General features: G+C 40.4%; 1 protein-coding gene across 2 annotated transcripts in view; it reads right to left on the minus strand.

Moving 5' to 3' along the window:
* Nucleotides 1–19772, minus strand: part of grid2 (glutamate receptor, ionotropic, delta 2) — a 978162-nt gene that overhangs the window by 532659 nt on the left and 425731 nt on the right. The gene's annotated exons all lie outside the window — the stretch shown is intronic.

Genomic DNA, 19772 nt, shown 5'->3' on the forward strand with positions numbered 1-19772 from the left:
TTATGTTTTTCCTGTACTTAGTTAAGTGTAATAATGGTTCGGGTAAAGGAAAGGTTCTCACGTTTCTAACACCATGAGATCTTCAACTTTCTCCAGAAAAGTTCAGGAGCAGGAAAAGATTCAAATTATGAAATTCACTAGTTTTTGATATAAATCAGCAATTTAGGCCTAATTTGCACTCAGAATCACATTAGATTTCCAAAATGGTCTTTTGTGCACACATTTTCCCCCAAGCCAATTTGAATACAGCCTGACGTGAAAGCTGCCATGACCCAGCACAAATCGGGCAACATCTTAGATTACAGTGAAAAAACAAATTGTCTTCAGGAATATTCCTTGATTTATTTCAGAGTGGCAACCTGGTTCGTCATCAACGACTCAAATCAATAATTCAACAAGAGTCTACTTAGATTATGGGCCCCAATCTCTACGTGGGATGAGCACCCCAAACCTTCTGGGACAGAAATGAGATTGCTGACAACTTAGTCAAACTGAACCAATAGTGGTCAACATGAACTCAGACAAGGTGAAACAGGTGGGTGGGTGGTTGTGTTGGTGGGATTGCTAAGAGCTGTGTGACCTCTTGGATAGGCTAACACAAATTAGAAATTTATCAATAGGTCAGAAGCTCAGAGTGGAAGTTAATTGTTTTGCAGATTGCCCTTGAGTACTGTCTGAAGTAATGTTTCCCTTGTGCCAACATTAAAAAACAACAAATTGACCTGAAATGCTGCACAGCATCAATCCAAACGGCTGAACTTTGAAATCTGACCACAAAGGTTGAATAATCAATGCCCCTCTCAGAGTGATAACTCAATTCTCTTGAGGCACACAACTCCCTTTCTCCAGCATCATAAAGGCAAGACTTTAACTCCTTCAAACCTTTCCATTGACACAGTTGAAACTGCGATGAGCTAAGTTTTGAGCAGGGCAAGTGAGACAGTAGTTACCATACACATACCTTTAGATCATGCAGTCTTCTGGATAAGAATGTCAAATTATGTGGAGGAATCAACCAGCCATAATAATTTGATGATATGAATACAAAATGAGAGACTGACCATGATACTGATCTATTTACAGGAACAGATAGTGAAGCTATATAGCAGAGTCATGAATCTCACACACACACACACACACACACACGCTTATGGGGTGAATTTGTTTATGCACAATAGCATTTTATTTTGCTCAAAAACCGCATGAACCCATGTAAAACTCTGTAAAACCATACAGAGGGTTAGTCAGTCTGACATAACATTGAGACACAGACTTCACACCTAATGTTTAAAAAGCTGAGCTATCCTGAGAATGTAATTAAAGAGAAATTCTGGGATTTACATAGCAAAAAAAAACAGAAACCAGCATATCCCATTATAAAAGATGAAAGTTTTAATCTAACATTGTTTACTGTATCATATCTCCATAACACTGGACTCCTTAGGCTATAAATTCTGTGAGCGTGATCTTAACCTCCACAACCACTTGAAGGAGCGGTGTTCCAAAAGCTAGTGCTTCGAAATAAACCTGTTGGACTATAATCTGGTGTTGTGTGATTTTTAACTTTGTACATCCCAGTCCAACACTGGCACCCTACACATTTATCACAACATTCCCACACTTTAAAGAGAAAAAGGGAGCATTATGACATTATTATGTATAAGACATAGCAATAATATAAGGAGGCATAGAAATGGGCACATAAGTCTGAGATACCATATCAGTCTATATAATTTGTGTCATTAACAAATTTTAAGACATCTGCCTCAACAATATTCAATCTTTGAGCTAACATACAAGGAAGCAGACCATATCATGCATACGCATTGTGAGTTTTACTTTAAGGATATCTCCTTGCCAACTAATTCAAACAGAAACAAAATTAAATCAGTACAAAAAAAAGGCTTTTAATATTTGTGCACTTCACTTCCAGTGACACTTATTATGAAAGACGAGGCCATCAAAAAGTTAAGGACTTCAAAAGATATTGCTTTTGGCAATGGCAAACTTCATCTCAGTGATTGATGTGAGTCATCTAGCTGCTGAGAATCACTAATTTTATATGAAAGGCAATAGTCATAAAATGACAATGCTGGAATTTAGAGAATTGGCTTAAATTAAGAGTCTGTAAAGTTTTCATCTCCTAATGAAATAGTGGACATCTTTTGCTGCAGGCGGGTGTTAATGGAGAGATATGGGTGTTAATAAGCAATCTAAAAAGTATGATATAGAGTTGTGGGCCAGATGATGAATGAGCTGATCTTGGTTTGTGCTGCTACTTATGAACTGTCCAAATGAATCCTGCACCCTGTTACTGTATTTCTTCCATCTTTAGGATATAATGAAATTGACTGTTGTAGCAAAGTCATAATCTTACAGATCAGTGTCACACCATTTTAACCATCATTGGGTTGCACGGTTTTATGATTTGGTTAATATCTGCAGCCCAGTTTGAGTTAGGGTTAGGGTGAATCCATTTCCAAATTTAAAGTTCATGTACACCGTACAACAAAGTCTTTTCAGTTTGAAAGCTTATGGAAATCAAATACCCAAAAGTGCAAGTTAAAAATGAGAACAGTAGGCTCAAGTTTCTAAGTCACATTGAACGTTTTCATTGAAAGGATGATAAAAGTGCACAATGTTAGTAATGAAGATTATTGTGAAGGTGAATTTAATTTTGCATTGAAGGAACAATTCAATTTTTTTTTCCAGGAGGGAAAAGACATGGTGGTGCAATTCAAGAAAACAAAATGGTGAGGTTGAGTAATGTTAAAGAGAACTGGGTTTGTTGGATTTCATATTTACAAATATCCTATATATACCAACAGGCACATTTTATTCAATGCTTCATTAGATGGGGACATCACCTGTGAAGCTGCCTTTTCGATGCTCTGTGGTTCAGGCATTTTCAGTGTTGTTAGGGAGGGACATTCACAGAGGTGAGGGTGAGATATAGATGGCAGATTCGGTCTGAAAGCACAGAGAGGGTGGGGGGCTCTTTTTCACTGACCACATGTCGAGCAATGGTTAGTAGCTGCTTCAGTTATTTAAATGCCCACTTAGGAATGCTGCCTAGATCGTAGTGATAGAAAGGCCACACACCCCACCACAGGAGCTGAAGCTAGTGCTTGGAAACCATCTCCAAGCTGTCAAGGACAGGTCGTCAGTGAGGTGTCCTTTTAATTATTACCATCCTCCACTCTAGCAGATCCCAGAGGCACAGAACCATGGAAAGATTTAAAAACAAGGAAGAGGATTTTAAAATCAATGCTACTTGTCTGAAACCAACGAAGTTAACAAGCAGCATGCGAGTTAAGAGAAGGGACAGCAGCGTTTTGGATGTACTGTGGTTAACATTGGATCGGATGCAAGAGACCAATCACGAGTGTGTTGGAACATTCAAGTCCAGAGGCAGAAAGAAAGTTTCAACAGCAAAAGAGCTTTGAAAGTAAGTGACAGATGAGGTTATAGAAGGGAGCATAGGTGGTGATTGCAGAAACCAGGTGATCAGAATCTCACCTTGGGGCTCAAATCTGACATGGAGGTTGCAAACAATGTGGTTTAATCATATACTGTTGCCAAAGAGAGGGCTGGAGTCGATTAGTCAAGGACAGAGTTTGGAGCTAGGACTCAAAAAAAAATAAATTCAGCATTCACAAATCTTAACTGGAAGGATTTTTCACTCATCTAGTCAGAAATTAAACTAGTTTGACTCTTGATTAACGGTGAAGAGGTGGTGACAGGCTAGAGCAAGATGTCAGGGAAATTAAAACACGTACAATTGCATGTTCTTTCTTTTCCAATTAATCAGATGTCTTTCATGCACTATTGGCAATTTCTGAGCCAGTCTTTCCTCCAGTGAAGAAAATGTCTTGTGAGGAACTAACTGGACCATTTGATGGCCTGGAGTGAATCTGGCAGGTGACATTGCCATTATAGCTTACAGTTGTGAATTTATCATTGTTATGATCATGTCAGAGGAGGACTCAGTATTAAAAGCATTTCAGCCATAAAAACTGGATTTAGTTGTGCATCAAAGTGATATTACTGCAAGAACTGGCAGAAACCTTTAACAGATGCATGAAATTGGGCACAAATGGATACCATCTCACCAATAGTTAGAATCAAAGCTGCAGCTGTCTTCACCTTTGCTTTTGTACAACCTATAACCTACAGTATGAAATTACTAAGGTGTAAACATATTATTTAATGTAAGAATGAAATTACTAACAATTGTACGTTCTACAAAGTCACTAATATTATCCAATATAATTGAGCCAGATTTGATTTTATGCATCTTTTCTTGTTCAGTTACTTAGGTTTTTAAAAAAATATGTAGGTATTAAATTTCAAAGCTTTCCTAGGTTGAGTAGCTATGCTTGATTTCTGAATGTTAGCAATCCAGTTTCATAATGGTTAGGTTGACAGCTGAGAAACAGAATGTACAGCAATGAAAGATTTCAAAACAGTGGGATGTGCCAAATCTACATCCAGGTTAATTTACTACAAACTACAAGCAAATCCTCTTATGGATCCCAATTAATGCTCTCAAGTTGCCACGATGAGCACAGTTAATTGAAGAACATCAATATGAACTACAGATGTCTACAGCTGAGGTGTTCAACTCTCCCACACATCAAGCAGCTTTCTGAGCGATGAGCTGAGCTTACGTTTTAAAAAATGCACTAAGGCATTTCAGTATTCAACAAGCAAATGACAGGAGGACCACACTAGCTTGAAGCCAACATAATTAAACTTGCCTCTTTCTTGTGCTTTCATTCCACTGCTACCCAACCTATGTTGCCAACTCTGTTTTAACTTATCCCAGAAGCTTCCATCACAAGTTCCTGTTCTGGTTACTCCACCATTGGCTGCATAGCACTCCTGTATCTGTAGCTCAATGACCATCAAATAGTCTTTAGTACCCATTTCAATAACTTTTTTTTCAAAGTTAGCTGATAACTAGGACAACAATTTCTGTTTTAGATTGGGCACCTCAAGAGTATTGTGACTACACACCCCACAAATGCCTGAAGCAGTTTCCAGATATCAACTGTGGCTGATTTGGACAATTAGTAGGAGTATTACTCACATCCCTCCTCAATCAACAATTTATTTTTTTTTCCACTGTTAAACTTTTCTTTTAAAGACACAAAGTGCACGAATCTTTATTCAATTTCCACCACCAGGAAGATAGGAAAAACACCCGAGTGGCCAGTGACAAGCACTGCCCTTCACCAATCAACAATCTATTCAACTCAGCCTTAACGATGTTCAACGGCCCAACCTTCCCGAAACAACTTCCAGACATCTGCCAGACTCAGACACTGAGGAGGTGTGAGTGACAATTAGAAAATTCAGTCAGCCTCTAAACTTGATCTTCTTGGGCTTTTAATTAACGTAACAAGCTACATGAGTCTTGTTGATGCAGTGTCATTTCACACCCGAACTAGTCTTCCCAAAAAATGCCTTGGGGCAGGATGGTGCTGCTTATTAGCTCATGGCACAACATTTTGCAGCCACCTGCCTCACTTTACTGTTCCATCTGTTTTGAGACATAAACAGCTATATATTCAGTAAGAGATTTGTAGAATTTGCATTGTACAAGCTGTTAAACATCGTCTTTATCGTCTCTTCCCAACAGACTCCCTCTCGTGATGCTTGTATGCATGGAATCAATGGACGAAATGTACATTGCAATTTCCAATATATATACACCATCTGTCTAAGCAGAATGCTGCCCCTGGACTCTAAGGGTTAAGTTGTAAAGATGGATTTCATAAACAAGGGTTATGTTATGTTCTCCGGATATTTGGAAAGTTAAGGGTGGTGCAATCAGAAGTTTCAAGATTTCAAGGGGAATAAATAAGGTCACTGGGAAACTTTAATATTTCCACTGACTACTAAGACAACGAAGAATGCTCTAAAGATGAGAGAGATGGAGTTTCAGGAGTAAAATTAAGAAATATTTCTCTGTATAATCATTGATAAAAGTTTGGAACTCTTTTCTGCAAAAACCAATTATTGTGAGGTTAATTATAAATTTTAAAAGTAAGATTGATTATCACTTGAGAACCAATGATATTAAGGGACATGGACCAAATGAAGGTAAATAGATAATTACTCCGTATATTGGAAAACATTCAAGGCAGCAGGTGCTGAATTATGATGACAATTTATATAAAATAAGTAATAATTCATAACGTAAGTATAGACACCTATTAAAACAAAACTATGTATAACAAAACATATTGCACAGTTTTTAATATTTTAACATATAAATAATTACGATCCATTGCAAGGTCATCTTAACATACTGAATACAAATTTAAACAATAAAACATTTTGCATTTCCTATTAAAGCTCATAGATCACATGCTGTCAGGTTAAGTTAATTAATTCTTGATAATTTACATACTAGTTATGGTTTTTACATAATATGGGATTGCATTGGCTCACAGCTATCTGTCCTACTTTATATTTCCAGTATTGTGCCTCTTCTCCTTCTATTGTATATTTTCTTACATATATAAGTGCATTGGTACTTATACATGGGGTCAGACTGCAGGTCAATTGAATGGTGCGACAGAGTCAAGGGGCAAAATGGCTTCCTGTTGTTGCTACATCCCTTTGTATGGAAAAACAGCAAATGGAATATTGTCCTTCATTGTTAGAGGGATGGAACTTAAAAATCAGGAAGCTTATGCTGCAGATGTATAGGGTACTGGTGAGGCTGTGTACTGCATACAGTTTTGGTCTCCTGACTTGAGAAAGGATGTACTGGCACTGGAGGGGGTGCAGAGGAGGTTCACTGGGTTGATTCTGGAGTTGACAGGGTTGGCTTATGAGGAGAGATTGAATAGACTGGGACCAAACTCAACATTTAGAAGGATGGGGGGGGGGCATCTTTTAGAAAGATATAAAATTATAAACTGAATAGATAAGAAAGAAGCGAGGAGGTTGTTTTCTAGAACTAGGGGAGCATCGCTTCAAAATAACGGGGAGCAGATTTCGGGCTGAGTTGAGAAGAAACTTCCTCACCCAAAGGATTGTGAATCTGTGGAATTCCCTGCCCAGTGAATATGTTGAGGCTACCTCATTGAAGGTTTTTAAGGCAAAGATAGCTTTACAAACAGTAAAGGAACTAAGGGTTACGGTGAGTAGGCAGGTACGTGGAGCTGAGTCCATGAAAAGATCAGCCATGATGTTATTGAATGGCGGAGCAGGCTTGACGGGCCAGATGGCCTACTCCAGCTCCTATTTCTTCTGTTCTTATGCACCATCTTACATAATATCCCTATGGCTTTTCTCCTGCATTACTCATAGTCCCTGAGATTAGTCTTCCCTCCTTGCAAACCACAGGCGATTATTCCCTACTCCATGTAAACCTTCTCAGATTGGCCAAAGCCAGTGCCTAGAGTGACTTGACTCCACCACGTTGGAGAACAAGTTTAGTCTCATGATGCCAATGGGCATGTAAAGCCCTTTACCCTGGCAAGGTGGTGCCAGTGTAGTATCAAAACAACTTTAAACAAATGTGGTAGAAGCTGGAGGAACTGTGGTGGAATTTATTTGGTAACGCAATGAGCATAGCTGGTACCAAAATCTTGTTAAATAATCAACATTATTCTAATCTTTGAAAAAGGTCAGGAACAAAATCCTGGGAATTATCAGGCTGTTCACTTGCAATCAGCAAAAAACAAAGTATTATAAAGGAAATCATTCAAGCATGTTTAATAAAGGTTAAATAGCATTATTGCGGGGATCCAAGATGGCGGCGACCCAGTAAGTCTGAGTCTACAGTGCTCCTCCCAAGACTTGGGCAAAGTGGGTCACCCACCCCCACCACACTCACCAAATCATTTAAAATAGCTGTTTAATCTAATTAGTTGTTTAGTATTGAATTTAAACAATTTAATCTTCAGTAAAATTGACTAAAGGGAAGGGAGCCCGCAGCCCTCAGCAAGCAGAAACCCCTCCCCCACCCTCTCCAGCTGCAGCAGAGGTCTCCGCAGCCACCCCGGGGGACTTACCTACAGTGGCGAGCCTTGTGGAAATCATCTCCAAACTGAATGTGAAGATCGACGCTTTTATTGAAGAATCCCGAAGTTGATGGGACTCACTCTCAGCCGCGCTGCAAAAGCATGACCGAGACATTAAGGAAATCAAGCGCCAAGTCGGAGAGGCGGAGCTAAAGGCCATGACCTCCGAAACTACAGCGCAATCGGCCGTGGATCGGTTCCAGACTCTCGAACAGCGAGTCCAGACCTTGGAGAACCACATTGATGACCTCGAGAATCAAGGTCGTCGAAAAAATATTAATTTGCTGGGCCTTCCCGAACGGGAAGAGGAAGGCCAGCTTACAATGTTTCTCGAACAGTGGCTGCCACAGCTTTTAAATCTGGAAGCTGGATCAGGCCAGATAAGGGTGGAATGGGCCTACTGGGTTGCAATAAGCGGGCCCGGCTCAAACCAGTGTCCCCGCCCGGTCCTGTTCCGGCTGCAGAGCTATAAGGAGAGGCAGATACTCCTAGAAGCCTCTAGAAATCTTGGAAAAGATCCCCAAGCCATGATCTATAAAGGTTCCAAGATCATGTTATTCCAGGACTTTTCCCCAGCTCTGGTCCAAAAGAGGAAGGCATTCAATGAGGCGAAGAAGTGGTTAAGGGACTTAAATATTCAGTACTCCTTACGCTACCCAGCGACACTACGCTTTAACCATGAAGGATCCGTGTATAACTTCGGACCGCCGGAAAAGGCTAAGGAATGTTTGGACTCTCTTAGATAAATTGTAAGAGATAATTGATGTTGGTTTGCCTCCCCCCCACTCCGGTTTATATCCCCTCCCCCCCCCCCCCATTTTCTTTTTTGACCTTACTGTATAATATTATCTTGTGGGGTGGGGAGAGGGATTTATTTATTTGTTCTCTACTTAACGATTTTCTCCCTCCCCCTTGGTTTTTTTTAATTATAGGCCGGGGGGGGGGTTTCTAGTTAATGTGGGTGGGGGGAGATGGTTACCTTATTCTATTTTACCTCTGTCTCCAGGAGCGGGGTTGCTTTCCCTTGTTATTTTGTATTATTATATTTAATTATTACTTGTTGAGGCTGTAATTTTATAGTTATATATGTTTATACATGGTATTAACATTACCAAATATATCCAGGTGTTGGTGTGGGTGGGGGGATGGGGGTAGGGTGCTTACTGTTAACTCTAGCTCTGTAGTATATTTGAATTTTCCTCATCCTATTGAGGAGCGCCTGGCTCAAGGGTGGGGCACTGGTTGGGAGAGGATACGATGGACCTTTGGAAAGGAAGTGATACCCCCTGGGAACAAGGGGGAAAATCTCTATTTAAATACGTTTTATATTTTTTAAATTTAGAAATAGTTTTTTATTTCCTGTTGTGAGTGTATTAGAGAGCCTTTATTTTTGTGAATTTTATATGCGCTATGCTCGGGATGTTCTGGATAGGGTTTCCCCTCCCGAGGGGTCTCAGATTTGCCCGGATGATTATGGTTGATCAGTCGGTTAAGTGGTGCACCTGGAATGTCAAGGGGAGTAATTCACCAGTCAAAAGGAAGAAAATATTATCAAATCTCAAGAAAGAAAGGGTTGATATAGCTCTTCTACAGGAGACACACTTGTTGGATAAAGAACACTTGAAACCACGACAGGGTGGATTTGATCAGGCCTTTTTACTTCTTTTAGCTCAAAAAGCAGGGGAGTTGCTATTCTTACTCGGAAGAATTTCCCTCTCAAAATCCTCAAACAGACAAAAGATGAATCTGGACGATATATTCTGATTAAAGCCCTTATAAATGGAGAGGAATATGGGATTTTAAATTTGTATTGCCCCCCGGCACATCCTTTTAAATTTATAATGGAAGCCTTCTCAAAACTGATGGCTCTCGGTGCCCGTCATACAATTATAGGGGGAGACTTTAATTGTATTATGGATCCGGAAATAGATAGGATTCCCAAGAGTACTGCAGGAGTATCTCCCAGATCTAGACAATTGGTGGATTTGAACAAAGAATTAGGATTAGTAGATGTATGGAGATGTGTTCATATCTCCACATACAGAGGGAGAGATTTTTCTTTTTACTCCAATCCACATAAATGTCATACCAGAATTGATATGTTTTTTGCCCCCTCGATTTTTTTAAATTCCATATCATTCTGTAAAATAGGTAGTATAGCAATTTCTGATCATGCTGCTGTATATATGGAAATCAAGGCAAGGAACAATGGTACATCCCCTCGGCATTGGCATATGGACCCCTTCCTGATGAAAGATAGTAAATTTGTAAAGTACCTCTCTCAAGAATTTAAAACTTTTTTAGAAATTAATTTAGGTACGGCTAGCAACCCATCAATGACGTGAGAGACCATCAAAGCTTACACGCGAGGTTTGATCATCTCCTACTCAGCGACCCAGAAAAAATTAAAGGGAGAACAATAGCATCTGCTCGAAGCTCACTTAAAAGCAGCTGAAACAGCATACGCTGATAGACCTTCTATTATTAAATTGCAAAGGATTACGGCCCTTAGGACAGCTCTAAACACCACGTTTACCCAAACGGCTAAGAGGGAAATATTATTTGCAAAACAAAGGTTATATGAATTTGGCGACAAACCGGGTAGATACTTAGCATTTCTTGCAAAGAAAAAAAAGGCCCCTCAAACTATCATGTTTACCAAGGAAAGTATGGGTATTTTGACTCATGATCATAAAAGGATTAACGCAATCTTTAGAAAATTTTATTCTGATTTATATAAATCGCAGGATTGTGAAGACAGGACTAGGAGGATGCAATCATTTTTTAAAAAATTGACCTTTCCGGACCTACTCCGGAACAGGTATCGGTCTTAAATGCTCCCCTAACAGTCCAAGAAATACTTGACCCTATCAGGCAACTTCAGAGTGGTAAGGCACCTGGCCCAGATGGCTTTCAAGCTGAATTCTATAAAGAATTTACAGGAATATTGGCTGGTCCACTTATGGACATGTATAACTATGCATATAGTCAGGGCTATCTCCCGCCTTCGCTGAAAGAGGCAAATATCTCTCTTATCCTTAAAAAAGGAAAGGACCAAGAAGATTGGTCACACAGACCAATATCCTTGCTAAATGTAGATTTTAAAATCCTTTCCAAAACGTTAGCATTGAGACTAGAAAGGGTATTGCCACATATCATAAAGGAGGATCAGACGGGGTTTATTAAAGGCCGTAGATCATCCAATAATATTAGAAGGGTTTTGAATATGATTCAAGTCTGCCATCAGGGAAAGATACCAGGAGTAGTAGTCTCATTAGACGCGGAAAAGGCATTCTATAGGATTGAATGGTCATATTTGTTTTATACGTTGGAAAGGTTTGGTGTTGGAAAGGTGTTTACCAAATGGGTCTCAACATTGTATAGTGATCCCAAAGCAGTTGTGGTTACCAATGGATTAGGTTCGGATAGCTTCAGTGTGGGTAGGGGCTGCCGTCAGGGATTCCTCTCTCGCCATTGTTATTTATGCTAATAATTGAACCACTAGCAGAAGCTATACAAGCTGATCCTAATATAAACGGCCCTGAGGATTGGACAGATAAACATAAAATTACCCTTTATGCAGATGATGTTCTTCTATTCCTCAATAATCCTCTGATGTTTATACCTTGCTTAATCCAAGTTATTTATACATTTAGCGCATTCTCAGGCTATTAAATTAATTTCTCAAAATCAGAGGCTATGCCAATGGGTGGCCTTGCTATGATACCCCACTTAGTGGACGGATCCCACTTTCCCTTTCGGTCGTCCCTGGAGGGTTTCTTATATTTAGGCATTCTTATTACCCCAGTATTTGGTCAGTTATATCAGGCTAACTTTATGCATTTACTGGAAAGGATAAGGCAGGACCCCCAGAGATGGGGAGACCTTCCAATTTCCTGGCTGGGTAGAATAGCACTAATTAAAATGAACGTCCTGCCCCGTCTCCCATACCCTATGAGAATGTTTCCGGTGATGCTGCCAAGGCTGGCACTACGTAAATTATATGGTTGGTTAGGTTCCTTTATCTGGAATCATAGACGGCCCCTCATTAAGCTGAAGAAGCTACAGCTCCCACAGGCAAGGGGAGGATTGGACTTCCCAGATTTTAGGAAATATCAGTTAAGTTCCCTATTAAGTTACATAGCTGATTGGGTCTTGTCTGACCCACAATCAATCTGGTTGGACATAGAGGCTTCTCAAGTAAAATGCCCACTTATTAACCTTTTATTTTCAGACAAGAGGAAAATCATTACGGATCACTGTAAAAACCCTATAATACTAAACACAATTAAAGCTTGGAATATAATGTGGCAAAATGAGGGCAACTCACATAAAACATCCCCCTATGCTCCGATAGTGGGAGCATAGGGATTTCAACCAGGTTTCACAGATGCCACTTTTAAACTCTGGAGATCCAGGGGTATCTCTTGTTTAGGGGACCTATTTAAAGAAGGGATCCTGATGTCTTTTGAACAGCTGCGTCAGAAATTCAGATTACCTAACGGAGACCTTTCTCGATACTTCCAAATTCTAAATTATATACAGAAGAAGACGACGTTATTAGATAGTCTTTATAAATCAGATAGAGAATGTAGAGTGTTACGACCAATGGGGGTATCTTCCGTCAGTACTATTTATCATTTACTACATGATGAAGTATCGGGAGATTTGGACAAACTGCTTAAAAGATGGGATCAGGATTTGGGACTAGAAATCTCTATAAAAACGTGGAATGACATTTGGGAAAACGCTAGAAGAATCACCATCTGCAACAGAACTCAGGCTATCCAGCTGAAGATACTTCATAGGGCCCATAGAGCACCAGATCGATTGGCAAAATTTAAGGCAGGAGCATCTCCAATGTGTCCCAAATGTAAAATAGAGGTGGGCACTCTTGTACATTGCCTATGGACCTGTCATAAGATCCGTAGATACTGGACTAAAGTAGCAAGTACCCTGACAGAAATTTTAGGAACGGAAATTAAAGTGGACCCTGTATCTCTCCTTTTGGGCTTTTCGAACTTATCCTCCCTGGACATGCATGGGAAGAGACTATTTTCTATTCTCTCTTTCTGTGCAAGGAAAAATATTTTGGTAAACTGGATGGCTGAGGGCCCCCCTGGACTTTCGAATGGGCACAGATTAATTATGGAATGTATTCCCCTTGACTTCCTTACAAATATGGTGCACCAAAAGACAGAATTATTTCATAAAATATGGCAGCCCTTCTTGAATTATATGAATACAGATCGGCTATCCTAACAAGGGCTTTTATTTAATTGAGGAGATTGCAAACCTGGCTGGTCCAATCGCTTGTCCAATAGAAGCAATGGAAGCCAATTCATTCATTAGAAGCCAAGCAGAAGCAATAACATTCCTTGGGTGGGTGAAACAGACCCATACTTCTTACCTCTTCACCACACTGGGAAGGATGCACACCCTTGGGAGTTTCCAGCTAGTCTAACGAGCAGGTAGCTCCAGCAATCCTGGCAGTATCACAGGCTCATCATGAGCACTGCCATTTTTGCAGGCAGTCCCACGAGAGGCCACAGAGAATCTAAGGTAAGTGGGGGGTGCAGGATAAGGGAGATTTCAGAAAGGTCATTGTGAGAGGGGGTTGGAGGGTTTCAGAGCAGGCAAGTGAGAAGGATGTTATGGGGGGAGGTGGCAGTATCACACTTATCTTTCCACTGAGCAACTTCTTTTAAAGATCAGCAAGCCCATTTCTACTTATGGTAGCCCTTTGGTCATCCCTCATCATGCACCATACTTTATCAACTTTGTTAATGATCAAACAACTCCTGAACCACCTCAAAGGGGTGACTTCATTGTTTAATTATCATTGTAAGCAAACAGACTAAACTTCGGCAGGCACTTGAACCCTGGACCTTCAGATTAAAAATCTGATGCTTCCACCTGCTGAACTACACAAGCTATTATGAGCTAAACCAATAAGAAGAGGCCTTTCCACTTAATTTATCTGGTTGGCAATGAAGAACATGAGTATTACTGAAAAATGACATTTTTGATAAAGCTTTTCACCTTGCACTCATCAAACCACAATTATACTGAATGAGAACAGATTGCTGATTAGTTAACAAGTGGACCTAGATTGGTAGAGGTATTGCCATGGAGAAGGTGACAGTAATTAAATTGCCAAGATTTGTTTAAAGTTTAAATCGGACAGATTGATCAGTCAAGAAAGTTGATCATCTATTTTGTGAAGTTGAAGTAGGCACAGTGCATGTTTCACACTGATGTTTATTCATGATTGCAATCAGTTACAAATGACATTTATTCTGAAGAGGGGTCTCTTGATTTCAGATGTGAACTGCTTTCTCTCCATAGATGTTGCCAGATCTGCTGAATTTCTCCATAGTTGTTTTTGTTTGTTACATTTGTTTATAAAGACAATGAGGGAGACTTGATAGTTTATCTAGCTCCTTTGTGATCAAGAGTTGTTTCTCTCACTGATGTCCATATGAGATCATGTTGGTGGTGCACTTGGTAGCATTAAGTCTTTCAGAGCATAGTCCCCCGATGAGATCTTGTGAATTAGATTCTAATAAGGACTTGGTCAAAATAATTAACTTTTTAATTTGCTTATCAACAATGTAAACCCACATTTTTCTGTATTAGCCTACCTGGGCACAGAGAACTGAATTCTCAATGATAAATGTTTGGACAGGAGGAACATAATATACAGCTTTGTTGCTTTTCTTCCTTGCCTTGTTGGAGCTGATAAGGGTTTAATCGTAGAAATAAATACTGCCTTAAACGAAGCATTCCGATGAGATTTAGACCATTGAGCAATAATCTACATTTCCACAGCATCTTTAACTATCAACAAGGATCCCCACAAAAGGCGATTGCGCAAAACAAAAGCCTATGGAATAAGAGTTAAAATACTAGCTAGATGTTTGGCTGGATGGCAGAAAATGGAGAATATGCATAATATGTCTTTGTCAGGATATGACAAGAGGGATCCACAAGAGTATGAGTCATAGAGTCGTACAGATGTACAGCACGGAAACAGACCCTTCTGTCCAACTTGCCCATGCCGACCAGATCTAGTCCCACTTGCCAACACCTGGCCCATATCCCTCCAAACCCTTCCTATTCATATAACCATCCAGATGCCTTTTAACTATTGCAATTGTACCAGCCTTCACCACTTCCTCTGGCAGCTCATTCGATACACGTACCACCCTCTGCGTGAAAAAGTTGCCCCTTAGGTCCCTTTTGAATCTTTCCTCTCTCACCCTAAACCTATGCCCTCTAGTTCTGGACTCCCCTACCCAAGGGAAAAGACTTTATCTATTTAAACTATCCATGCCCCTCATAATTTTATAAACCTGTCCCTCAGCCTCTGATGCTCCAGGGAAAAAAGCCCCAACGTATTCAATCTCGGCCTATAGCTCAAATCCTCCAACCCTGGCAACATCTTTGTAAATCTTTTCTGAACCACTGGACTTTCAGCTTTTTACAATTTATTTCAATCACTTAGAGGCATAATGACTACATTTTCAGATGACGTGAAGACAGGTAAGAAAGTATATTGTAAAGATGCAAAATGATACATTAGGTGAATGGGCGAAAATAGAACAAAGAACTAAGAAAATTTACAGCCCAGGAACAGGCCCTTCAGCCCTCCAAGCCTGAGCTGATCCAAATCTACTGTCTAAACCTATTGTCAATTCCTAAGCATCTGTATCCCTCTGCTCCCCACCTACTCGTGCATCTGTCCAGATGCATCTTAAATGAATCTACCGTGCCTGCCTGTACCACCTCTGCTGGCAACGCATTCCAGATGCCCACCACCCTCTGTGTGAAGTACTTGCCACATGTATCCCCCTTAAACTTTCCACCTCTCACCTTGAAAGCATGATGTCTCATTATTGAATCCTTCACCCTGGGAAAAAGCTTATCTCTATCCACCTTGTCTATACCCTTCGTGATTTTGTAAACCTCAATCAGGTCCCCCCCTCAATCTCCTTTCTTCTAATGAAAACAAACCTAACCTACTCAATCTCTCTTCATAGCTAACACCTCCCATACATCCTTGTAAACCTTCTCTACCCCCTCTCCAAAGCATCCACATCCTTTTGGTAATGTGGCGACCAGAACTGTACACAGTATTCTAAATGCGGCCAAACCAATGTCTTGTACAATTAAGCATAATATGGGAAAATATGAAGTGGTTCACTTTGACAAAGAATAACTGGGGAATTCTGCATAGGAATTGAGGAATCTACAGTGTGGAAGTGGGCTATTCAGTCCATCACATCCACATTGACCATCCGAAGAGCATCCCACCCACCCCCACCCTCCCAGATCCATCCCTCTAGGAGAAAGTGAGGACTGCAGATGCTGGAGATCAGAGTTGAGAGTGTGGCGCTGGTCAAGCATAGCGAGTCAGGCAGCATCTGAGGAGCAGGAGAATCAATGTTTTGGGCGTAAGCCCTTCATCAGAAATCTATCCCTCTACCCTATCCCTGTAACCCAGCATTTCCAATGGCTGATCTACATAGCCTGCACATCCCTGGACAATTTCCCTTGGCCAATCCACCTAACCTGCACATCTTTGGACTGTGGGAAGAAACCAGAGCACCCAGGAGGAAACTCACGCAGACATGGGAAGAATGTGCACACATAAACAGGAGGATTAATGGGATACTAGCCTTTATTACAAGAGGAGTTGAACATGAAGGGATATCATTCTTTTACTTTACAAGGACAGATGAGGTCTATCCCAAACACTGTGTGCAGTTTTGGGTCCTTATTTAAGGAAGAATGTAAAGGCAGTGGAGATGGTTCCAAGGAGGTTTATTACACTGATACCTAGAATAAGTGAGTTATCTTATGACTGAGGTTTGGACAAGTTGAGGTTATTTCCCCAAGAATTTAGAAGAGTGAGGCATGATTTGTTTAAATTTATTAGATCCTGAAAGGCCTTGACAAGGTGGATAAGGAAATTATATTTCCTCTTGGATGGCACGGTGGCTCAGTGGTTAGCACTGCTGCCTCACAGCGCTAGGGACCCGGGTTTGATTCTCACCTAGAGCTGTGTGGAGTTTGCACATTCTCCCCGTGTCAGCGTGGGTTTCCTCTGGGTGCTCCAGATTCCTCCCACAGTCCTAAGATGTGCAGGTCAGGTGGATTGGCCATGCTAAACTGCCCATTGTGTTAGGTGCATTAGTTGAGCGTAAATATAGGTTAGGGGAATGAGTCTGGATGAGTTGCTCTTCAGAGGACTGGTGTGGACTTGTTGGGCCAAATACCCTGTTTCCCCACTGTAGGGAGTCTAATCTTGTGGGTCAGTCAAGAACAAGAGAGCACTGTTTTAAAATTGGGGGACATGCTCGTGTTTAAGACATGGGTGAGGGGAATTTATTTCTCTCAGAATATCGGATGACTTTGGAAATCTTTGCCTCAGAAGGCAGTGGAGATGGAGTCATTGAATATTTCTAAGGCAGAGGTCATGCAAAGGTTATCAGGGATAGCTAGGAATGTAGAATTTGGAATGCAAACAGATCAGTCATGATCTTATTGAATGTTAAAGCAGAACTTGAAGAGCTCAATGGCTTACTTCTCCTCCTAACTCATGTGTGTACGTTCACATTGTGAAACATCCCAAGTGGCTTTGTTGGAGCATAATGCAACATGACTTGGCACTGAACCACTTAAGATCAGTCATCAAGATCAAAGCTTGGTCAATGGGATAGGTTTGAAGAAATATCTTCAAGGAAGAATGCAGTCGAGATACAGGAACGAATTTCAGAGCTGAATACCTTGGTAGCAGAAGACATGGTTGCTTGAAATAACCAATCCGAGGAGATAAGGTTAGAGGGTTAAGCTAAGATAGAGAATAAAAGTGGTCAGAAAGTTAGATTGAGGAGCTAAATGACTCCTTTCAATTCTAACGTTCTTGCAGTTTGGATCATCATTTCAAGAAACAGCAGGCCCGTGCTTATAAGGATGTAATTGCAAAACCTAAAAAAATATATTTTTTGTATGAAATAACAGATTGACACAATGGAATTGTCACAGTGCATTGAACAAGTCCAAAATTAAAAAGCTAAACTGCAACAAAATTGCAAGTGTAGTCTAAAATTCTGAGGACAAAAATCAATACGAAGATAATATTTTATTTAGTAAGCTGTATAACATTGACATAATACCAGAAATTGGATTTCATTGCAGCCTGACTGTGAGCTTGTAATGGAGGTAAGGCAGAGATGAAATAACTCTTTTATTTCAGTAATAAGTAACCTGCACTGGATTTGTAAATGGAGATTTTGCTGAAAATTGGATTTTATTCTTCAAGGAGAAATAATTAAACCTCTTCATGAGTGATCATATCAAGAACTGGGAGCTGCTGGAAAAACTGTATTTATGGGATTAATGCTGGAAGATATTGAGAGAAAGGCAAGGAGTCAACCATTTTAACAGTAAGTGACAAAGAGGGTGAAATTGATCTCAGGGTGGTGAGCCACACGCCATCCCGACCTGGAACTAGATTGCCATTCACTTTCTGTTGCACAAAATCCTGGAACTGCCTCCCCAACAGCTGCTTGGGTCTGCTGTTGAACGACCACATTTCGAATGGAGTTGCTCAAGAATTGGAGGAGCTGCTGTTGGACTGGGGTGGACAAAGTTAAAAATCACACAACACCAGGTTATAGTCCAACAGGGTTTATTTGGAAGCGTTAGCTTTTGGAGCACCGCTCCTTCATCAGGTTGGCAACCACCTGATGAAGAAGCAGTGCTCTGAAAGCTAGTGCTTCCAGATAAACCTGTTGGACTATAACCTGGTGGGGGTTGTGTGATTTTTAATGCGGTTCAAGAAGGCAGCTCACCATCACCTTCTCCAGGGAGTCTAGGACGTTAGCTTAGCCAGTAACACCCACATTCCATGAATGAATAATAAAAGGTCATAGAGGCTCGAAAAGAGTGAATAATTAGGTTGCTGATTAACAACTTCCCTATTTGCCAAGTCACTGTTGACCAGTGAATTAAACCAATACATGTCCTCAAGACATGACAGATACAACTTTGAAGGGCTCAAGCTCTGTGCAAAAACAAAAGTACTGTACCATGTAAATTTATTTCTCTGTAAGTTTATTTACTGGTTTACTTTTCAGCTGGTTATATAGTTGATACTGTCTATGTATATCATCAGTGGCTCAGTTGATTACCTCCAAATTAGAAGTACTGTATAGAGGTTCTTATCCTCCTGTGGGACCCAAGCACAAACTCAAGGTGAGCAATACTGAGGGAGTGCTGCACTTTCAGAAGTACTGACCTTCAGGCCGCATCCTCCCTCTTAAATGGATGTAAAAGGCTTTATGCAAAAATTTCAAAGCTTATTGTGGCTAATAGTTGTCCACTGCGCCAACATCAAAAACTAGATGATCTGTTATTAACACATTACAGTTTGAGGGAAATTACTTAGTGCAATTTAGCAGCTACATTTCTTACGTTACAGTAGTGAGAATACTTGAAAGGTGCTATATAAATGTAAGTTTATTTTTCTTTTTCCTGTCATGTTCCTCCCCATTCCCACCTGCTTGTACAATTTTGATCTTTTTCTTTATGCCTGCTGTTTCTTACGTTTTTTCAATTATTTGTTCTATTCAGCAGGTTTCACTTCATTTGTCTCATTAAATTTCTCCTCTTGTGCATCTTCATTCCTGTTTGAAGTGCATCTTTATTTCTCAGTCTTCAGCT

This window comes from Chiloscyllium punctatum, chromosome 14, assembly GCF_047496795.1.
Source record: "Chiloscyllium punctatum isolate Juve2018m chromosome 14, sChiPun1.3, whole genome shotgun sequence".
Classification (NCBI taxonomy): Eukaryota; Metazoa; Chordata; class Chondrichthyes; order Orectolobiformes; family Hemiscylliidae; genus Chiloscyllium; species Chiloscyllium punctatum.